We start from the raw sequence: 22,203 nt of genomic DNA, 5'->3' as shown, positions 1-22,203 counted from the left end.
AGGAAAGAAGGAAAGGAGAGAAAGGAAGAGAGGAAGGAAGGAAGGAAGGAAGGAAGGAAGGAAGGAAGGAAGGAGGGAAGGAAGGAAAGAAATGAAGTTTCCTCACCTCAGTACGCGCTGATGTAACTAAGATAGCTTCCGTATGGCCAGTCTTGGGCCACGTTGCAAGCCGAAGAGTGTAACTGATACCCAGTGGTGTCAAATGAAGAGGCCAGTAGTTAATGCAATAACGCCAGGTTCAAGCTCCCACGCGCATTCTCCCACAAGCGCTTTGTAAAGAGAAAAACCTCCAGGTTGTCTGATCTGAAATGCAGATCTCAATTCTTTTGCTCATGTTGATACTATCCTCTGGTTACCAATAACGTACTTTTTCAGATTTGCTGCTGCCCCCTACATATTCTTAGACTCGGCGTGAACACCAACAGTGGGCAAAATTTGCCATCGGGAATGGCAGGTGTGGTCCTGACTTGTCCCAAGGTGAGTGGACTGTGTGCGTGGGACTGGCCTGCAGCAGCCCCATTAACGTTTCAGGGACCTGTGTTTCTCCATGATTGGCACGGACACGATTTATTGGTAGCAAATGTATTACTGATCCTTATGTTTTATTTATTTTTTTTAATATTTAATATTTATTTCCTTTTGAAAGAGAGGGACAGACAGACTGTGAGCAGGGGACGTGCAGAGAAAGAGGGGGACACCGAATCTGAAGCAGGCTCCAGCGTCTGAGCCATCAGCACAGAGCCTGACATGGGGCTTGAACTCACGAACCGTGAGATCATGCCCTGAGCCGAAGTCACATGCTTAACTGCCTGAGCCACCCAGGCGCCCCTCTAACTTAAAGACTTTAAAATTATGCACTTAAAATTTCATCTCATGGCAACTCTGCTATTTCTTTGTATTTCATTTCATATTAGAAATCACATTTGGGGCGCCTGGGTGGCGCCGTCGGTGACGCGTCCGACTTCAGCCAGGTCACGATCTCACGGTCCGTGAGTTCGAGCCCCGCGTCGGGCTCTGGGCTGACGGCTCGGAGCCTGGAGCCTGTTTCCGATTCTGTGTCTCCCTCTCTCTCTGCCCCTCCCCCGTTCGTACTCTGTCTCTCTCTGTCCCAAAAATAAATAAACGTTGGGAAAAAAAAATTTAAAAAGAAATCACATTTAAATTGATGACCCATTTGCTGTACTCACGGATGGTGTAAGCCTCGTCAGTAATCCGTAGACACGCTTTTGCAGGGTATTATAAACTACCATTTGCCCAAAGTTTTGATGGGGAATGATGCTGAGCTGGGCACATGACGTCATAGCATTTGCCAATATGTAAACAAACAGCGCAAGGATCAGCTGGTGTCCGCCTAAAAAAATAAGGTAAAATCTCTTCCTAAGCTTGTTAGCTCTGAAAAAAAGTGATTACATATTTTGTATGTGTTGGTGGATAGGTCGATCATGTGAGGGCAGTCCGTGCAACATGAGAGCAAATATTTATTTGGTAATATGTATCAACGCTGCTTTCCGAAAATGTCAGGGGACTGTACTAACTGCAATCCTGGCACTCTGCCTGGAGGCAGCAGCTCACAGAATGCCATCCATTCCTGTGTGTCCTATGCATGCCACTGGGGACTCACATTTGAGATTGTGGGAGAACCCCTGGGTTTGAGTTTTGTTCTTTTAACTTGCTAGCAGGAGAGTGTTGGACAAGTCAGTTAGCCGTTCTGGGTATCCGTTTCTGTGTTTCCAAAATGCTGTGTCAAATAACTTGGAGTATGTGTGAGCACTTTGCAAGCTCTAAAAGCATTACCCAAACGCTAAACGCTTTACTCCCTTTCAAGGTGTAGATAAAGGGAGGGAGGGAAAAGAGACGGTCAAGTTGAATCCCATGCCCTTGTGTACACATCATTTAAACATGGATAACCTGTTGTGTTAAAATCATTAAAAGGATTGAATATTATAATTATACCTCTGACTTGCTGTGAACTCATTTATTGCAGCATTTAATCTTGTGTGGTGCGACAGAAGGGATTTAAAATATGTATCTTCGGTGGATTTCTCAAAGCTGATGCAGTTGATCCCGCAATGTTCGGTGAGAAAAAGAGCATCTGAAGGAAAAACGGATGTCGAGCGCTCTGTGCTTTCAAAGGCAAGAGTGTTTCTTGCTAGGTCAGTGGGATCAGGTAACTGCGAAATAAACAGGGCTTTGCTTCGTTAGCACAGATTTAGTCTTGTCTCCACAGAAACCTGGAGTCTTCAAATACACGGCCTCCTCTCTGAAATTTACTTACATACATGTCAAACGTTATTTGGGAGAACGCTCTCCAGCTAAAATTCTAGCGACCATAACATCTCTATCCTGACGCTGTTTCTTTCCCCACGTTCTACGTTTTATGGTGAAGACTTAAGGAGAGATGGCCCCGGACCGCGCAGAGCAAAAATTGTAAGACCCAAGACTTGAACCCTCTGCCTGTGGAGGCAAGGCTTTTGCTGAGTTGTAAATTCAAGGTCTTACGCATTAACAAGAAAATGTGTGTGGCACTAATGTGACTCGTGGGGGTGCAGGGCAGAAAGTGCACGACTCCTTGGGCCTTTGCCCTGGAGGCTCTGCTCGCGGCGAGGCTGCTGTGATCACAGAGCTGGGGGGCTCGTCCGGAGGGCACCGGGGACCACACTCTTCAACTGTCACCAGGTCCCTTTGCTTTCCTTTGCAGGATGTTTTAGCCTCCTGGGGAGTAAACCTTGAACTGAGTCCGGTTTCTGGTTTTTATCCTCCTTGATCCGGGACCCAGACGCTGGTCTGCTCTCCTGCAGGTACTTGAAGTTCACTCTTTAAAGGGGGCATGGAAAGAATTCCTGGAAATATGTCCCTTCCCTTCCGCCGTCTCCTGCTTGCAGCAGATGTGTGTCGGAGGCAAGTCAATTTCTGCTTTTACTCTGATATACATTTTCCAGTTCAGATGGATCGCTGAAGCCACCCATAGTTTTCCAAGGGCGTATTTCTTTCAACAGCAGAAGTAATTCATTTTCGTAAAACATGAGCAGGGAACCTGAGGGCTGAGGAAAAAAATTCTAGCTGGATGCTTTCTTTCATTTAGGCTGGGGATTTCTAGAAATATGGACCTATGGCTGACCTTCTCATTTTAAATGGCGTCATTGTTACTTACTTATTCAAATATGCGGACGGTGGTGTGGATGGCAGGGTAATATTTTTATTGGCGTGAAAACAGAAAGCTCTGAGATATATTTAGCTCTATTTTACTGCTTATTATTTCTAAATGGCCTGTGTCCCCTCTTAACCATAAAGAAGCAATCAAGTGGGAAAAAAAAACAAAAGGCTTCTCTCTCTGTAGTTTTAAGGACAGTCAATTCAACTCTAACCTTTATTCACGATCCAACAGGTATAGTGCACGAGGTTGAGAAAGACTGAAGGGAAAATGTGAAAAGCACAGAAACCGTGGTCTCAGGTTAAAAAGCTTCAGCGACTTCCCTTTGTACAAATAATGAAATTGGACTCTCTCAACGTGGCCCAAGCCGCTCGCCATCTGGACTCTGCCTTTGTCTCCAGCAACGGCTGTTCTCACTCTTGTCCTTGCTCTCCACACGCTAGACCCACTGGCCCCCTTCCCTTTGCACGAACGCGCCAGGCCCTTACGCAGCTGGGTTTGCTCACATGCTGATCCCAGTGTGCAAATTCCTCCACTCTTTCTGCAGGCGGCTTCCTGTCTTTTCGAGGTCGGTGCTAACGCAACGCGGGGATTTCCCAGCTAGCATCTGAATGCCCTCCTACCCTTGTCTTCACTGTTGCGTTTTGAGTTTTCTCCACTGTCCTTACAGCTCTGTCGATCTCTGTGTTAGTGTTGTGGTCCGTCAACTCTGTTGTGTTCCTTCTCTCTGAGAGGTTGTACCCTGTAGTGGTTCAGAGCACACGGTAGGTTCAAATTCTCGCATGACTGCCTACCAGTCCTACGATTTAATTCTTCTGGCCTCGGTTTCTTCATCCGTAAAGTGGGGCTAATAACCCCCCCCAATCTTTTTTAACAGCCCATAGTAATTTTGCTATTTTTTTAAGCATTGCAATGAAGACATTAACTTATACATTCATGTGGCGTGTGTGGTCATGGAATTATGAAATAATACTTCTAGAGTGATGTGCCGACAAAGTTGAAATTTTTCTCATTGAGTAAGACGCAGATTTCCGGTTAGGTAACTGGTTTGAAAATGGTTTGAAATGAGCAAAGGGTCCGTAAAGAAGTTATTTCACAAAAATCATAAAAGGCAATTACGTTTTCACACGGATAAGTTAATGTCCAAACCTGTGGACCCGGAGTACCGAAAATACTTTTCGATGACAGAACTGGGTTTTTGTAAGCAACAGCAACTTTACATAAACACTTCCTGATACGTGTATTGAAGTAACATTGCGTGAAGGTGAGCAGTTTCGTGTTAAAGAGTTACAGAATGGATGTGGTGTTCGCTACTCATTTCACATTACAATTTGCACTCACCTACCTCCCCCGGTTTATTAAGAACTCAGACAAGCACATTATTTGGATATTAATTTCTCAAAATTTAAACTAAGTGAATTTCTTTTGACTAATTCTTTTCCAAATCCTGGAAGCACATAAAAATCCTAACGCAAAGTATTCTGCAAAGAGGTGGAGATTACTGAGTTAATATACACAAATTATTTACAACGATATTTCGTGTGCAAAAAGACCTCAACAAGTCGAGCTGTTATTATCACGTGATTGGCTACATGACTCTCCAGTGTCATGAACAAGGTGTGGCACATCTTGGCTACTCACTGAAATCTGTAAAATGAATGAACAAACGAATGAATGAATGAATGAATGAATACATGAGTCACAAACAAGGGATCAATCCATAGAACTCAGGCTTGACGATCCATGCTCCTGGGTGCTAGGTACTTTCTACGATGTTTTTTTGTGAGTTGTGAAACTGAGTTTCACATCAGTTTCCCAACTAACAAACAATATGTTCAGACTAGATGATTCCAAATCCCTTCCAACCTAAATCTTTTATGATTTGGGCACCTAAGTGGCTCAGTTGGTTAAGCATCCGACTTCAGCTCGGGTCATGATAATCATGGTTCGTGAATTCGAGCCCCGCATCAGGCTCTGTGCTGATAGTTCAGAGCCTGGAACCTGCTTCGGATTCTGTGTCTCCCTCTCTCTCTGCCCCTCCCCTGCTCATGCTCTGTCTCTGTCTCTGTCTCTTTCTCAAAAGTAAACATTAGAAAATTTAAATATGTTATGATTCTGCATTAGTCACGTGAGCCATGAATTGAACGTTTTGCTTTCCTTAGAATTTAAGAATTCTCTAAAAAGATAAAGCATCCCTCCTTCCCCAATCTTCCTGGATCTCTAAAGGATTTCTGATTATCTGGAGTCTACCCTAGGCACAGACAGAACTCCACCTGATTCAGTCCACTTGAAGAGTAGTCTTCTGGAATTTTCTAAGGATTGTATAAGACCACAGCACACAAAAAATGAAAGAAATTAATATTTTTCAAGTGACTATTACATTACAGTTCCCATCGAGGGTCCCTTGCATATAGTTTATAATTTAATGCAACAACCCTACAGTGTAAGTACATTTATGCCCATTTTACAGATGATGAAACAGACATGGATCAAGCAATTTGCTGGTGCCGGAACGTGAGTCAAACCCCCTTTGGAATCTGTGTTTTGTTCTGTTATTTTTTTTTAATGTTTATTTATTTTGGAGAGAGAGAGAGAGACACATACACACAGAATCCCAAGCAGACTCCAGGCTCTGAGCTGTCAGCACAGAGCCTGACATGAGGCCTGAACCCACAAACCGCGAGGTCATGACCTGAGCCAAAGGTGGTCGCTCAACCGACTGAGCCACCCAGGCGCCCCCCTGTTATTGTATTTTAAAATTGAAGTGTAATTGACATATAGCATTCTATTAGTTTCAGGTGTGCAACATCATGATTGCATATATGTGTATGTTGCAAAATGAGCACCACAATAACTCTGGGTTATTGTTATACTCACGAAATTCTTTTCCTTGTGATAAGAACTTTTAGGTCTACCCTTCAGAAACTTTTAAATATACAAGACTGTATTATTGACCATAGTCACCATACTGTATATTACATTATTATTATTTTAGATTCCACATGTAAGTGAGGTTATATAGTATGTGTCTTTCTCTGTCTGACTTATTTCACTGTGCACAATACCTTCAAGGTCTTTCCATGTAACTAGTGGCAAGATTTTCTTTTTTCTATGGAAGAAAAATATGTGAGTGTGTGTATACGGCACATTTTCTTCATTCATCCATCCGTCCACTGATGGCTACTTAGATGGTTTCCATGTCTTGGCTATTGCACATCTGCGATGAACTTGGGGGTGCAGATACCTCCTCAACATAGTGATTTTGTGTCCTTTGAATGCATTTCCAGAAGTGGAATTGCTGGATGACATGGTCGTTCTATTTGCAATTTTCTTGAGGAAACTCCATACTGTTTTCCACGGTGGCTGCACCAATTTACATTCCCACCAGCAGTGCACGAGGATTCACTTCTGTCCACATCCTTACTGACCCCAGTTTTCTTCCTTTTTGATAATAGATAGCCATCCCCACAGGTGTAAAGTCATATCTCATTGTGGTTTTGATCTCTATTTCCCTGATGATGAGTGAGGTTGAGCATGTTTTCATGCGTCCGTTGGCCATCTGGATGCCTCCTTTGGAAACATATCTATTCATATCCTCTGCCCATAATGTAATTGGATTGTTTGTTTTTTGCTCTTGAGTTGGATGAGTTCTTTATATATTTTGGATATTATTCCCTTATGAGATGTGTCAGGTGGAAAAATCTTCTCCCACTCTGTAGGTTGCCTTTTCATTTCTTTTTTACTGGTTTCCTTTCCTTAGAAAAAACTGGAAGTTTGATGTCATTTCATTGGTTTACTTTTGCTTTTGTTGCCTTTGCTTTTGGTGTTAAATCCAAAAAAATCATCGCCAAGACAGATGTCCTGGAGCTCCCTGTCTATGTTTTCTTCCAGGAGTTCTATGGTTTCAGGTCTTAAATTCCAGTCTTTGATTCATTTTGAGCTGATTTTTGTGTGTCCTGTAAGCTAGTGACCGACTTTCATTCTTTGGCACGTGGCTGTCCAGCCTCCCCAGCGCAATTTACCAAAGAAGCTGTCCTTTTTCCCTTGTGCATTTTTGGTTTCTTTGTCATAAATTAATTGACCATGTATGTACGGGTTTATTTCTGGACACTCTATTCTGTTCCACTGATCTCTGTGTCTGATTTGTGCCAATACCTACTGTTTTCATGACCACAGCTTTGTAGAACTTTTCGAAATGAGGAAGTGTGATGCCACCAGCTTTGGTCTTTTTTCTCAAGATTGCTTTGGCTGTTCGTGGTCTTTTGTGGTTCCATTCAAATATTAGGCTGTTTGTTCTATTCCTGCAAAAAAAAATGTCATTGGGATTTTGATAGCATTGGCATTAAATCTATAGATCGCTTTGGGGCGGTGTGCTAGAAATATTAATTCTTCTAATTACCGAACCCTGAATATCTTTCCATTTATTTGTGTCATCTTTCATTTCTTTCATCACTGTTGTATTGTTTTTGATACACAGGTCTTTCACCTCCTCGTTTAAATGGAATCTGTTTTAGACTGAACAACTGAGCAAGAAATGATAGCAATGAAGGAGTGGGCTAAATAATGTGTTTCCTTAAAGAGAACAGTTTATGTAAGTGTGTTTTCAAAGAGAAGCAGAGCGTCCCTTTGCATAGAGTTCGGTAATTCTCTGTTCAGGTCTTCACCTTAGCTTCAACCACACTCCTCCCTTTCAGATGATTTTTGAGACTCTTACCAGATTTTCTCTATCTAGGAGTTCCATCTGTAAAGCACCAGAGAATATAATTTGAGCAAACACTTAGATATTCTTACATACACTATAACTTGAGATCCATTAATCTAGTCTTTTAGGTTCTTCCATTATTTTTTCCTACATTCTCCATCGTCCAGTCTGGCTGTACTTCCCAATTTACTCAGCTCTGTGTTTGTCCTTTGTCCTTTTGTTTTGTCTTCTCAAAAAATGTTGGATCCAAATGTTGTCTTGTTTTTACACCTGAGCTCATGGATGTTGTCAGAGGAATTGCCAGGTGGGCAGATGGAACCCTCCCATGAACTGTGCTCATCAACCCAGATGGATTCTCAGGAATCATTGAACTCATCCTTCATCTTTTCTGTTCCGTTGTCCACACATTTTTCATACAAATACATTTTCATCCTCTTAAAGCCTCCTCCTTTCTGCCTCCCTCTTCTTTTCTGAACACGCTGTGCTCACTTGTGACCTTGGATCTTGGCCCACAACTCTCGCTCCGTCTGAAGGTCCAGCCCTCTTCCTCCTTTCCTGGCCTGTAGCTACTTACATGAGACGTTCCCTTTAAATGTTCCCTCTGTAGGGAATCGTTCTGGAGTTCCTCAGGCGGACCCAACCGCCCTGTCCTTTGAGACACTGTGAAGATTTCTATTATAGCACCATATGTATCGCCCAATGTGGGACCTTTAGAAAGTGAAAAGGTGCTAGCAAAAAATGACATTATCTAGCATGTATAAATTAGGACTGTCCTGAGAACATTGGAATGTGTGGTCTCTCTGTGTATAATTCATATATATGTTTACCTGACTGTCTTCTCCCATTCGTGTCTTCATCAACAGCGCTGTTTTTACCTTTTTACCCCCAACTCCAAGCATCGTCCCCGGCCCCTCATCTCTGGTTGGCTGAAAGAAGGTTGGGTCTGTAAAAAGCTCCAAAGAACAAAAGGCATCAGGGCTCGGGCACCCCTTGAGGCTGGCAGGGAGGTTTTCTCAGTTTCTGTTCCTCTGTCTTCCTGCTCCTCACTTCTTCCCTGGAACATTATTCATTCTGTTTATTCTTCATCTTCTGCTTTTGTTCTTTGCTCTTAAGCTGGAGACCAGGAGTTGGAAAAGATACGACCAGCGATAGCTCTTAAATGTCAAATAAAAACATTCCTCTCCTGAGGGCTTTCATAACATCGAATATTTTTGTTACTTTTGTTCTCCTTCAGCAAATATTTTAGAAGAAGATCAAAGATATTTTCCCCATAATTGCTGTACCTAAACATACTTTTTTTTTTTCTGTGCTCGCTTTGAAGGAAAACTGGCCAAAAATACGCTGTTAATCTTGGTCTCCTTATGCAAGCTCAGTGAATAGTTATAAAATAACTTGAAGTGTTGACCATGTTCTTCTCTCTTCTCATGTCACTGTACTCTCAGCCATCCACCAGTGTAGCATGTGATGAGTCCTGAGGATAGGATGCTGTGGTACATGCCAGGGATTCAGAGATGAGTGAGACATAGACTCTGTCCACAATGACGCAAGTAGTTGCCTCTGAGGGTTTAAACCACTCACTTCAACTGCTTCCTTCATCTCACCCTTCCCCCCGCACGTTAGAACATATCCATCAGCTGGAACATTTGCCAAACATTTCTTTGGGAACTGACATAAAACTCATGGCAATAACTAATAAGGTCAGCATTAGTTTAGATAGAGGTTGAGGTGCTCTGACAAAAAGGCTACAAAAGATAATGGTTGACTGGCGATGGGTGGGGGTCTACGAGGGGGGAGCAGGGAAGGATTCCAAAGGCGCACCTGGAACCTTGGAGGGATGATGGATTTCTTCATGAGTGTCACTGTGGCGATGGCTTCACAGGTGAATGTATAGATTAAAACATACCAAATTGCATAGTCTAAGTATGTGCGGATTATTGTATGTCAAATATACGTCAATAAATCTGTTAAAAATATTGTAGCTCAGATAAGATGGGGGTTTATTTCCCTCATATACATGTTTGTTCTACGTAGTCTGTCATAGACACACAGAGACCTGAGGTCACTCAGGAACCCAGATTCCCTCCATCTTTTTGTTTCTTCGTCTTCCTGGAACGTTGTCCTCACCTGCATAGTCTGTGTTGGTTTTCTGCTGTGCCTTCTGACCTCCTTCATGAGGAGAAAAAGGCACACATCAGGGAAAGTGCGTGGTCTTCAATCAGAGATAATGTGGAAGATGCACGCATCCCTTCTACTCATCTTTCTTCTCCCGAATTTAATCATAAAGCCACAGACACCTGTCTGTGAGGGAAATTAGGAAATATGGATCCTAACCAGATGACTTTGTGCCCAAGGAGAACTCTACTAGAAAGGAGGAGAGTGAGAAGGAGGTTTGACGAAGCAACTAGCCCTGTGCGCAGTGACCTTATTTATTGAGCGTGTACTCTGTATGGGGCCCTGTGTTCACTGCCCTAACATAGTAGCTAATTTGTTCTTCTCAGTTCTTCTGCGAGAAAGATGGGACCATTCGACCTACGTAAAAGGTGGAGTTCATCTGATTCTGCTTGCATTTGCTCCATTTTTTAAAAAAAATTTTGGGGGCACTTGGGTGGCTCAGTCGGTTAAGCTCCCGACTCTTGTTTTCAGCTCAGGTTTGTGATCTCACAGTCGTGATATCGAGCCCCACGTCGGGCTGTGCACGGACAGCATGGAGCCTGGTGGTATTCTCTCTCTCCAGCTCTATACCCCTCCCCCCCTCTCAAAATAAATAAAAAAAATTTTTAAAGTTTTATTAAAAGTGTTTAAACTAAAGAAAATAGTTTACTCATATCTCCTACTCCTCACGCCTCCTCTTGCAACAATCAATCTGTTCCCTGTATCTATGAATTTGGTTTGGTGTATTTTTTTTAGATTCTGCATATAAGATCATACGGTATTTGTCTTGTTCAGTCTGACTTATTTCACTTAGCATAATGCCCTCAAGGTCCATCCATGTTGTCACAAATGGAGAGATTTTATTATTTTGTATATATGCCACAATGTCTTTATCCATTCACTCAATGATGGACACCTAGGTCGTTTCCATGTCTTGGTTATTGTAAATAATGCTGCAGTGAACATGGGGGTGCATGCATACTTTCAAATTATCATTTTTGTTTTCTTTGGATAAAATCACAGAAGTAGAACTGCTTGATCATACAGTAGTTCTAGTTTTAAGTTTTTGAAGAAACTCCATAATGCTTTCCATAGTGGCCGCACCGATATACATTACCGCTAATGGTCCATAAATGTTCCCTTTTATCCACATCTTCAGCACGACTTGGTTTTCTTGTCTTTTTGATAACAGTCGTTCTAACAGGTGAGGTGATATCTCCGTGGTCTTGATTAGTACTTTCCTGATGATGAATGATGTTGAACATCTTTTCTTATACCTGCTGGTCATCACTATGTCATTATTGGAAATATGGCTATTCAGACCTTCTGCCCATTTTTTAACCAGTCTTTTTTTTTGTTTGTTTTCACCTCTTTGCTATTGAGTCACATGCATTCTTTACATATTTTGGATTTTAGCCATTTATCAGCTATATAATTTGCAATTATTTTCTCCCATTCAGTAGGTGGCCTTTTCATTTTTTTTGGTAGTTTCCTTTGCTGAGCAGAAGCTGAAAGTTTGATGTAGTCCCACTTGTTTATTTTTGCTTTTGTTGCTTTGGATTGAGAAAGTATCACCAAGACGTATGTTACGGGCCTTACCGCCTATGTTTTCTTCTAGGAGTTTTATGGTTTCAGGTCTTACATTTGAATCAATTCATTTTGAGTTGACTTTTGCATATGGTGTAAGACAGTGGTCGAGTTTCATTCTTCTGCACGTGGCTCTCCAGTTTTCCCAACCTCACTGTATATTCTTGGCTTCTTTGTCGTAAATATTGACCGTATACGTGTGGGTTTATTTCTGGGCTCTCTCCTCTGTTCTGTTGGTCTATTTATCTGTTTAATGCCAATACCATACTGCTTTAAGTATTATAGTTTTGTAGCATTGTTTGAAATGAGTGTGATGCAACCAGCTTTGTTTCTCTTCCGTAAGTTTGCTTTGGCTATTTGGTTAATTTTCACTTTAATTGGGATTTTATAGAGGAAAATTCTTACCTTTAGATCAGTGGTTGGTGATTTTTTTTCTATAAAGGATAAATAGTAAATCTTTAACCTTCGCAGCATGTAAGGTCTCTGTCACAAATACTCAAATCTACCATTACAGTGTAAAAGGGTCCACAGACAATATGTAAGTGAATGAGTGTTTCAGTAAAAAATTATTTCAAAAACAAGGGCTGGGCCAAATTTGGCTCCCAAGAAGTAGTTCCCAATGCCTAGATAAATAGGAATTTTGGTGCAGTGCAGGATATGCTAGGGCACACTGATATTTTGGCCACACCTCGTGCACAATGAGAATGATTTGTTTTCAAAAAAATTTTTAACGTTTTTATTTATTTTTGAGACAGAGAGAGACAGAGCATGAGCAGGGGAGGGGCAGAGAGAGAGGGAGACACAGAATCTGAAGCAGGCTCCAGGCTCTGAGCTGTCAGCATAGAACCCGATGTGGAGCTTGAACTCATGGAGTATGAGATCATGACCTGAGCTGAAGGCAGACACTCAACCAACTGAGCCACCCAGGTGCCCCGAGAATGACTTTTATCTACATGTGTTGCCACCTTGATTTACTGCTGACCCAGGCACGCAGAGCTATAACCTGCATCACAGTCATTGCCCTGAGCCAAAGACCTTAACTCTCAAATTTTACTATTTATTTATTTATTTTAATTTATTTATTTAATGTTTATTTCTTTTTGAGAGAGAGACAAAGGCAGAGCACAAGCAGGGAAGGGGCAGAGAGAGAGAGAGGGAGACACAGAATCTGAAGCAGGTCCCAGGTTCTGAGCTGTCAGCACAGAGCCTGACACGAGACTTGAACTCACAAACTGTGAGATCATGACCTGGGCAGAAGTCGGACCCTTAACCAACTGAGCCACCCAAGTGTGCCAACTCTCACATTGTAAACTCAATTTCTAGCTTGGAAACATTCCCAAGCAAAACCTGTTAAGTCTTTTTCTCTACATATCAAGAAATGATTGTGAAAAACTGAACCTCCCAAGAGGTTGAGATCATGTGACTTACTTTTCTATTTTCATCCGACACCATCCCTTCCAGCACATTCTAGGCTCTATGCCTTGTTTCTTCATTAGGTCTTCAACAGTCTGTGTCTTCTGATATTCCCATTGCTTCAAATTTGAAGACTCTTTCTCTCCTCTCTGCTTGGTCAATCCCCATCCATCTTTTAAGGCCATGGGGCAAATGGTACCTCTGTTCCGAAGCTTCTCTGACTGACCCTCCTCCCACCTGCAACAACATATTATTCTTGTCTTATCTTTACTCCTAAAGAATGTCTTATGCCATCATGGAGTTATCTGTGCGCGTGTCTGTCCTCTGGTGAAGAACAAATACCCTGACGAGCAGAACTGTGGGTGTTCATTTTCCTGTGTTGTGCATCCGGGATGGTGTGGGGGGTCACAGCAAACACAAAGGGCGTGCTGCTGAACAGGTGAACGAATGATCTGTTCTAGTGGCATGGGTGCAAAAACGTCATTAACCTTATGAATTCTAGACGAATTGCTATGCTTTATTAAGATATGTTAAAATGACTCAAGGATTAATAAAAGAGATGATGAGCTGGCCACTTCCCCTTTTGGTTCACAAACGAAAACGATAAGTGGTAAATTTAGAAATTTTTTTCATATTCTAATTCTAATTCTTTTGCCTGGCCATTTAAAAACCACCAATGGTTGCTCATTCTCCCTCAAAATGAGAACCAAAGTGTTTCGCACGTTGGCTGCACATTATTGTTATCTGGGAAACTCTAAAAAGATGTTCGCGTTTGGGGGGCGCCTGGGTGGCTCAGGTGGTTAAGCGTCCCACTCTCGGTTTCGGTTCAGGTCATGATCTCACAGTTTGTAGGATCGAGCCCTGTGTCAGGCTCTGCATTGACAGTGTGGAGCCTGATTGGGATTCTCCCTCTCTCTCTCTCTCTCTCTCTCTGCCCCTCCCCCACTTATGATGTCTCTCTGAAAATAAATAAACTTGTAAGAAAAAAAAAAGATGCTCATGCTTGGACTCCAACCCAGACCAATGAAATCAAGATCTCTGTGATGGAGAGACAAGAATCGGAATGCTCTGACTCTCATTGGTGATCACAATATATGCAGTCCACACTATGACCCACAGTGAGAGTTCTCTCCCTTAGTTATTTTGCACGGTAAAAGGTTTCATGTTAACTCAAATGCAGTGGGAAGTAACATGACCTACCTTACATATTATAAGGATCAGTGCAGACGGTAGACAGGGAAGAGTGGAAGATAAGTGGACCAGTTAGGAGGCCATCGATATAGGAAGTTATCGTAACACTCCTTGATTCTAGACGGGAAAAAAATGTGTCCTGCCTAATTTTTAGTTACGTATTTCGTCTGATGACAATAACACATTTTGAGAGCATTCTAGTAAATTGCTGTTATATTGTGCACATATGTCACATTTGCCATGCCATAGATCCCCTTTTAATTATTGAAGGAGTTCATGCACGCTAAGCATCAGAAGCGTTATATAATTATGTCTGACGTGCACACACCTCACACGTGTAATCTGAGACAGCCACTGCCTTCTAAACTTTAATGGTGCATTTTAAGGCATGTAAAATTTAATATGATTTTGAATAATCACTTTCACTTAAATTTCAGCAGTTAACACGCACACAAATTAAAGTTTATTAAGAAGGTAAATGCCTAATGAGCAGAAGGGCAAAAAACAATGCTGCTGAATTAAGAAAGAAGAATTTTTATTACACATTTCATTATGTTCGGTGCATTGTGTGATTTCTGCACAGCGATGCTTACGACTGGTTCTCCCAATTCTTAAAAGCCTGCCAAGATGTGTCATGGAGCTGCGTCTTGTGTTTCTCTCCTGATCTAAACGATCCTAATTGGAACATTCCTCTAATTGGAATGTCAACATGGGCCATATGGATGTCCCACCCATTGTTCACCAACCAGATGTCTCCTGAGCACCTACTATCATTAACAAAATTAGCCCAGTCTCTTCCATGATAGACAATAGAATCTGAAAGATCCACTGTCTGGTAAATTCATGCATTCATTAAATATTCATTGAACTTCTGCAATATTCGAGGTATGTCTCTAAGAGTTTGGAAACTTAAAATGGAGTCTGGCATGAACACACATACAGAAAACCAGTTCTGAAGTCACATGTGATAGGGAGTTAGAGCAAGTATCTGAATCAGCAGCCCCTAGTCAAAATTGTTATTTATCAGAAGGCATGAACATATCAAGTGCTTTGAGAGTATAGAGGAGAGGGCAATTATATCAGCTGGAGGTGTGTGTGGGGTAGGGGCGGGGTTGGGAAGCACTTTGAGAAGGTGAAGTGATCAGTTGTGGACCCGGAAGGATAAGCAGGATTGTGTATCCAGAAATAAGAGGGGTATCTTCCTTCTAACGCTGCCATGAGCAAAGGCAGGACGCAGCAAAGCCCAGAATTAAAGGAGAATTGTGTATGACTCTCACAAACATTGTGTGACTCAAAAAGCAGTCCCATTTCCTCAAAGGCTCAGTGCTTTCACTTGAGAAATACATCTACTAGGAGTGACAGTTTTCTTGGAAGGTTTGGCACTGTAGGAAAAGGGACTCTGATATCAAAACAGCCATTCCCCCACACAAGATATGTTTAAAATCAACAAAAGCCAGCTCGTTTGCCCCTAAATTATTACTTGACAAGTACAGACTGGCTTCATGTTAGTTGTTAACCAGACCTCATAATTTTGACACAGGGAGGGTTATTTACTTGTGTGTGTGTGTGTGTGTGTGTGTGTGTGTGTGTGTGTGTGCGGTTCTTGTCCTTTTTTATATCTGAGTACTCTTCAATATTGCATTTATCCCAAGGTAGTCTTCTGTTTGTCCCTGTGCTGTGTGGCCAGCCCGGGCAGCGTCAGTGAAGCAGAGAGTGCGGAGTTGATGGGAGGACCATGTGGAACCTCACGGAAACAGACAATCATAAGGCCACCCTTCCGCAGTGTGTTCTGTGGGAGGCGCTCTCCAGAGAACCCGTCACCCATGCACACAGTTACTGCCGCCCTAGCCAGGTGAGGTAAATACTGTCCTCTGTCTCTTCTGCAAAGAAGAATATCGAAACTCAGGCCGCTCTAATGTCTTTCTGAAGGTCACATAGTTAGGGTATGACTAAGCTGCTGCTCAAACCCAGGTCCACCAAAAGCAAATACTCATCTCCACAACGCCCTGCTGTTTCTCCTCAGAGTTCAGACCCTGTGCAAGGCTCCACTCATTTGCCTCAATCCGTCTTCAGGCTTCAGTAGGAACAGTGCCCAGCGTCCCTAATGGGCACAAGACTTTTTAAACAGCCGTTGTCGTTCTGTGAATTTAGTTCTCTCTCAAGAACCAGGCCTACGCAGGCAGTCTTGAGGGCCAAGGAGGCATTGGGAAGAAGCCAGAACTCATCCAACAAAGGAGGCCATGAGTAAATCAACACACTGATGGCCTGGGTGTGTGTGCCGTGCAGTCTTCCAGCAGAGTTCCACAGGAGCCACCGAATGGAACTCCGGAACAGAGCAGTCCCTGCAAGGCGAGATCTGAGGGCTGAGGGGAGGGTGCAGGGCGCATCCCTGGAAGCGTGACAGCAGTGGAATGCTGGACAAACGGTGGTTGCCAGAAGTCATCGATCCTTCTGGAAAGAGCTTTTACACTTCTGGCATTCCCTTTCTCTGGGCCCGAAACAGCAGTCTTCCAAGTGGCAAAACGGGTTCGTAAGAGAACATTAATAAGGAGACATGAGAGGACAAGACACGAAGTCATCATGGCCACAGAGAAAGGAGAGCTGGGGGTGGAGTTGGAACAAGGTCTGGAAGGGCAGGATCACTGGGGACTGTGCTGAGGTCGTGGCCAGCGGCCTCTCCATCCAAATGCCCAGCCTTACTAAGTCATGGCGTCTTGGCCCGGTGTGCACAGGACGGGCATCTGGTGAGCATTTCTGCTGTGCCGTTTCTTCAGCTTCTGCTTGCCCGGTTATCATGCAGTGTGATCACTCTTTAAGTCAAGAACCAATGTAAACCAGTCCAGTCAGGGCCTCACCACTCACGATCAATTTCTAAAGAAGATTAAAAGGCTTTAGAGACAACACAATTAAGGGAAGAACATTTGCTGTTAAAAAAAAAAAAAGAGTGAAATTTGTCATTAGGAAAATATTTTAGACTCTGAGGTCAGTTTGGCAGAAGAATAATCACCAAGACATCAGCATTTCCACGTCAAAGAGACTCCAGTTCATGAAGGAAGGACTGGCCCAATTCTGCACTGCCGTTTTAGTTAATGGAGCTCACAACTGTCTATGACTGTAGGGAGGTCAATTCTAAACTCGTGTGACACTAAAAAAAATTAATAAATAACGATAAAAATGTTTTTCAGGGGTGCCTGGGTGGATCAGTCGGTTGGGTGCCTGACTTCAGCTCCGGCCACGATCTCACAGTCTGTGAGTTCAAGCCCTGCGTCGGGCTCTGTGCTGATGCCTCGGAGCCTGGAGCCCGCTTCGGATTCTGTGTCTCCCTCTCTCTCTGCCCCTCCCCTGCTCATGCTCTGTCTCTCTCTCTCTCTCTGTCAAAAATAAATAAATATTTTAAAAAATTCAATGTTTTTCAAATTCCTAGAAAATAATATTCTACACCCCAAAATTGTTTTTAGTAAAATATTAGTGAACATACAACACTAACATATTCGTATGCAATAACTAAATGAAGGAAATGTTTTTACGTGTGTATGCAATACCAGCATTTTCGTATGCAACACCTAAATAAAAGAAGTGTTTTAGGTGTTTGAGGTTGTAAGTGGGCTACCACAAAAGGCTATTCCTGTCTTTTATTTTTAGAATGAGAGCAATTTTTTTTTAATAAAGTTTATTTGTGCATTGAGAGAGAGCATGAGCAGGGAAGGGGCAGAGAGAGAGACAGAGATAGAATCTGAAGCAGGCTCCAGTCTCTGAGCTGTCAGCACAGAGCCCTATGTGGGGCTCGAACCCACAAGCCATGAGATCATGACCTGAGCTGAAGTCAGACGCTCAACCGACTGAGCCACCCAGGTGCCCCAGAACAAGAGCAATTTTTTAAAATTTTTTTTTTTATTTTTATTTATTTTTGAGACAGAGAGAGACAGAGCATGAATGGGGGAGGGTCAGAGAGAGGGAAACACAGAATCTGAAACAGGCTTCAGGCTCTGAGCTCTCAGCACAGAGCCCGATGCGGGACTCAAACTCACGGACCGTGAGATCATGACCTGAGCCGAAGTCAGCCGCTTAACTGTCTGAGCCACCCAGGGGCCCCAAGAGCAATTTTTTTAAATAGAGTCTATTTATGGATTGAGAAAAAGCATGAGCAGGGGAGGGGCAGAGAGAGAGAGAGAGAGAGAGAGAGAGAGAGAGACAATCCCAAGCAGGCTCCGTGCTGTCAGCGTGGAGCCTGCCACAAGGCTTGATCCCATGACCATGAGATCAAGACCTGACAGGAAATGAAGAGCCAGATGGTTAATGGAATGAGCCACCCAGGTGCCCAAGGCTCTCCTTTCTAAGAAGATACAAGGAGAATGATTTAAATTTGAAGTTCATTTAAGTGGACAAACTTGGAGGCAATGACTTGCACTACGCTTAACACATGCTGATTATGTTTCTATGACTGCAGTTTTTGCCATACTACATTTCATGTAAAATAATTATTTCTTGATAGCATCTTAATAACTTTTAGTATGACTCCATGAGTTATTGGATCTCTTTGTAGGAAAAATTCCATCATTATTTTTTCTTTGTAAGAACACATAAGTTATCTTAAATGCATTCACTTCATTCCAGAAGTTTAATAGTTTCAAAGTGTAGTGATCTTAGAGACGGAGCGATACAATAAGAAACAAGGCACAGACTTTGGTCTCAGGGTTTACGACATAGAGGCAAGGAAAGAAAACAAAGAAGTCACTGTATGTGCTGCACATCTAGCATAACGGACTCATCTAAATCTGAGTGGAAGGAGTGGGCCTGGCTATCAGGGATACTTTAAGATCAATGTGCTAAGAAGTAGAATGGTTTGGGTAGGAAAAATGCGCTACCATTTTGGGCACCTGGGTGCTACATAGGACAAATCTACTTATTCATCAGTTAATAATGGCTTTATATTTCTGACCAGCATCTCCCAGTTTGATGATGGAGGCACACTACCTCCTGCCTTTGCCAGCCCTCAGGAGAGGCTTACGTCCTGCTCCGGGGAGCTCTGGACTGGAGTGGTGATGAGCTGCAGGTGCACAGAAAGGTGCTACCCACATCTGCTCCTTCTTCTCTGCTCTTCTTCTAGGTTGGTATTTAGTTGGAATTTTTGTAAGAAATGATATGGGGTGTGGCAGGAGCATGGTAGCTCTCAGGGGCTGTCACATAAACACTGGTGAGCCACTGTTTTTACACCAAATTGGTCTATATTTTCTTTGCGTACATTGCCCATGAAACAATATCTATGCATTTGAAATTACAACAGATGAGAATTCTCTACATTTGATTATTATCAGATGTAGTAATCAATCCATTTGGCAGGGAAATACACTCTACTCTCTGCTTAAGAATTATTTCTAGAAAGTTATATTATAGAGAGGGGAAAGCCAAAATAGAAAGTACGTAGATAAAAATAAATAGCATGGAAGCAATATTAGTGTTTGTTCCAGTCAAAGTGCTTGTAATAATAATGAGAAATACCAGTGACAAATAATGCATGCGAAGCTATTTCGTGTTTGTGTCTAATTGTTGTCAGGGCCGTGTAACTCGTTGATAATGGGAAACTGGTATCAAACACTCAGATAGTTCTGCCACTGTTTATATTTGATCCTTAAGGTCGAACAATCTCTGTCTTATGATTAACCAAGAGAATATTTCTAAATGACGTTCCTTAAAAAATGGTCAAAAGGCCTATATGCAAAATGGACCCATCTGAAGTATGAGACTGTCAAAACAAATTCTTCCAGGAGTGATAAGAATACATGCATGATTTAGCTTGATAAAAATCTAAAAGTTGTTCAAAGTTATTATCCTTCAAGTGAAAGAATTTATGAAAAATGCAAAACCAGAGGATGGTAATTGGAATAAATTAATTCGATTTGATTCAAATTATATATTAAATATGCATTACGTGCTCAGTGCTGAGCTCATCATGTCAACATTTCTCTCTGTCCTTTATGTAGATGGTTTCGTTTAAAAAGGTCCTACTTCTTTACAGATTTACAAAAGCAGGAGGCATTGAAAGGCTGAATTTACTATTTAAAGTCATGAAGACACTCGGTTTAATTGTGGGCAAATATACTGAATAAGAGGACAATATAATAATAGTAATAATCAAAATCATCACCACGACCACCATCATCATCATCACCATCATCACCATCATCATCACCATCATCATCACCATCATCATCATCACCATCACCATCACCATCACCATCATCATCACCATCATCACCATCACCATCATCATCATCATCACCATCACCATCATCATCACCATCATCATCACCATCACCATTATCACCATCATCATCACCATCACCATCACCATCATCACCATCATCACCACCACCACCATCATCATCCCCACCATCACCGTCACCATCATCAGCATCAGCATCATCATATAACAAATTGGAACTTTTCCTAGTAATGCAGTTTCCCATTACTGTTATGGACACAGGTAAACCCAAACGAATGTGTCTGCATTCAGGAAACACAAAAACATCAGGACTCAAGGGTCTACCACTGAGGCAAAAATGCCCTGGCAGAGATCATTTTTTCCTCTTTACTACATTATGCACCACATACTTCGTTACCACATTCTGTTTCCTTTTTTTGTTACCAAAGGAGAGTTGACACACAATGTTACATTGCTGATAGATGTACAGTGTAGTGATTCCTCCAGTTCCATTTGAATGTTGTGCTGTGCTCACCACAAGTGTAGCCAACATCTGTCACCGTGCAACACTATCTGCGACACTGTGACCGTTTTGCCTATGCTGTGCCTTTTATTCTCATGATTGATTCATTCTATCCCTGGGAGTTTATACCTCCACCTTTTCATTACTACATTATTAATGCAGTCTCTTTAACTGGAACATCATACTTTTTGGTTTAGGATGTGTTTTGTTGCATTAGTGGCTATTGAAAATCCCAGGTGAACCTATTCCGTGGGCTGCTAGACAGTTCAAGAAGGTTAAAAGCCAGGTAGAGATGGGGGGAGGCAACAAAGAGCAAGAACAGGGCAAAGAAAATGGTTCAAGCCAATTGGTATGGGGTCCGAGTTTAATTTTATTGACACCTTTCTTTTAGTGCTCAGGAAGCCGGGCCTTATTTGAAGGTGGTTGTAGATTTGGGCATTGGATGAGTAATTGCTACTTTTCCCTATGAAAATCTGTTTCTGAAATTAATGGTATCGCTTGCCACGAGACGTAGATAGTTCTTAAAACCTTTGCAGAAATAAAACTTAGGTAATTTGACAGTAACTATAGTGAGTTTCCTGCCTGAGCCTCTAGTTTAACATGGAGGCCTTAAGAATGGGCCAATGTTTTCCAAGAAAATATGCATTGCTATACTTCATCAATTAGTTTGACAAATCATTTAGCACCTCCTCTGGGCCAGGCACCAAGCCAGGCCCTGAAATTGGGTGGTGGGTGAGCAGATATGCCGCTCTCTTGGAATTAAAGTCAGCCCTTAGATCCTGATTAAATGTTCTTGTGCCATGTTATTCAGAGGCCCATAGTTTGCATCTATTTCCTCCCATTCATGTTACAATTCCTTTCTACAGAATTCTGGACTTTACACAGTCTATTTTACCATTGGTTTTCTGTCAACCAAGTTGCTTCAAAAAAGTTTATTTGGGAAAATACACAGGCTACTCACAAAATGAAACTAATAGGGCATGGTTGAATTTTCCAAACCTCAGTGGAAAATTACACTGAGTGTACCCTGAATTCTACTTCTGAGTTTATTTCCCAGACTGATCTATAAGCTCTGCTGAAAGGCAGACTAACTTACTTATGGATCAATAATAAAGTTCAGGAAAGATGGATGTTAATGAAATGGCTGAATATGAAACACTCTAGAAACTTCAGTAATGCTTGCTGTAAAGTTGAATAAAAATATCATATTTGGTGGCAAAATATATAAGCAAAAGGAATTGACACAGAATACATATTTTAGGTATTTTTAGGTAAGCTGCAGA

General features: G+C 42.1%; 1 long non-coding RNA gene across 1 annotated transcript; it reads left to right on the top strand.

The window, feature by feature from the left end:
* Positions 1–1,153: 1,153 nt before the first annotated feature.
* Positions 1,154–19,297, top strand: LOC128311703 (uncharacterized). Its single transcript, XR_008290198.1, has 5 exons — positions 1,154–1,364; positions 1,985–2,167; positions 2,699–2,798; positions 15,848–16,047; positions 19,138–19,297. It is a non-coding gene; the product is annotated as an uncharacterized LOC128311703 (long non-coding RNA).
* The last annotated feature ends 2,906 nt before the right edge of the window (positions 19,298–22,203 follow it).

The sequence above is a fragment of the Acinonyx jubatus genome, chromosome D1, assembly GCF_027475565.1.
Source record: "Acinonyx jubatus isolate Ajub_Pintada_27869175 chromosome D1, VMU_Ajub_asm_v1.0, whole genome shotgun sequence".
NCBI classification, from domain to species: domain Eukaryota; kingdom Metazoa; phylum Chordata; class Mammalia; order Carnivora; family Felidae; genus Acinonyx; species Acinonyx jubatus.
Note: the sequence above shows the minus strand (reverse complement) of the source record. Positions and strands in the feature narration are given on the sequence as shown.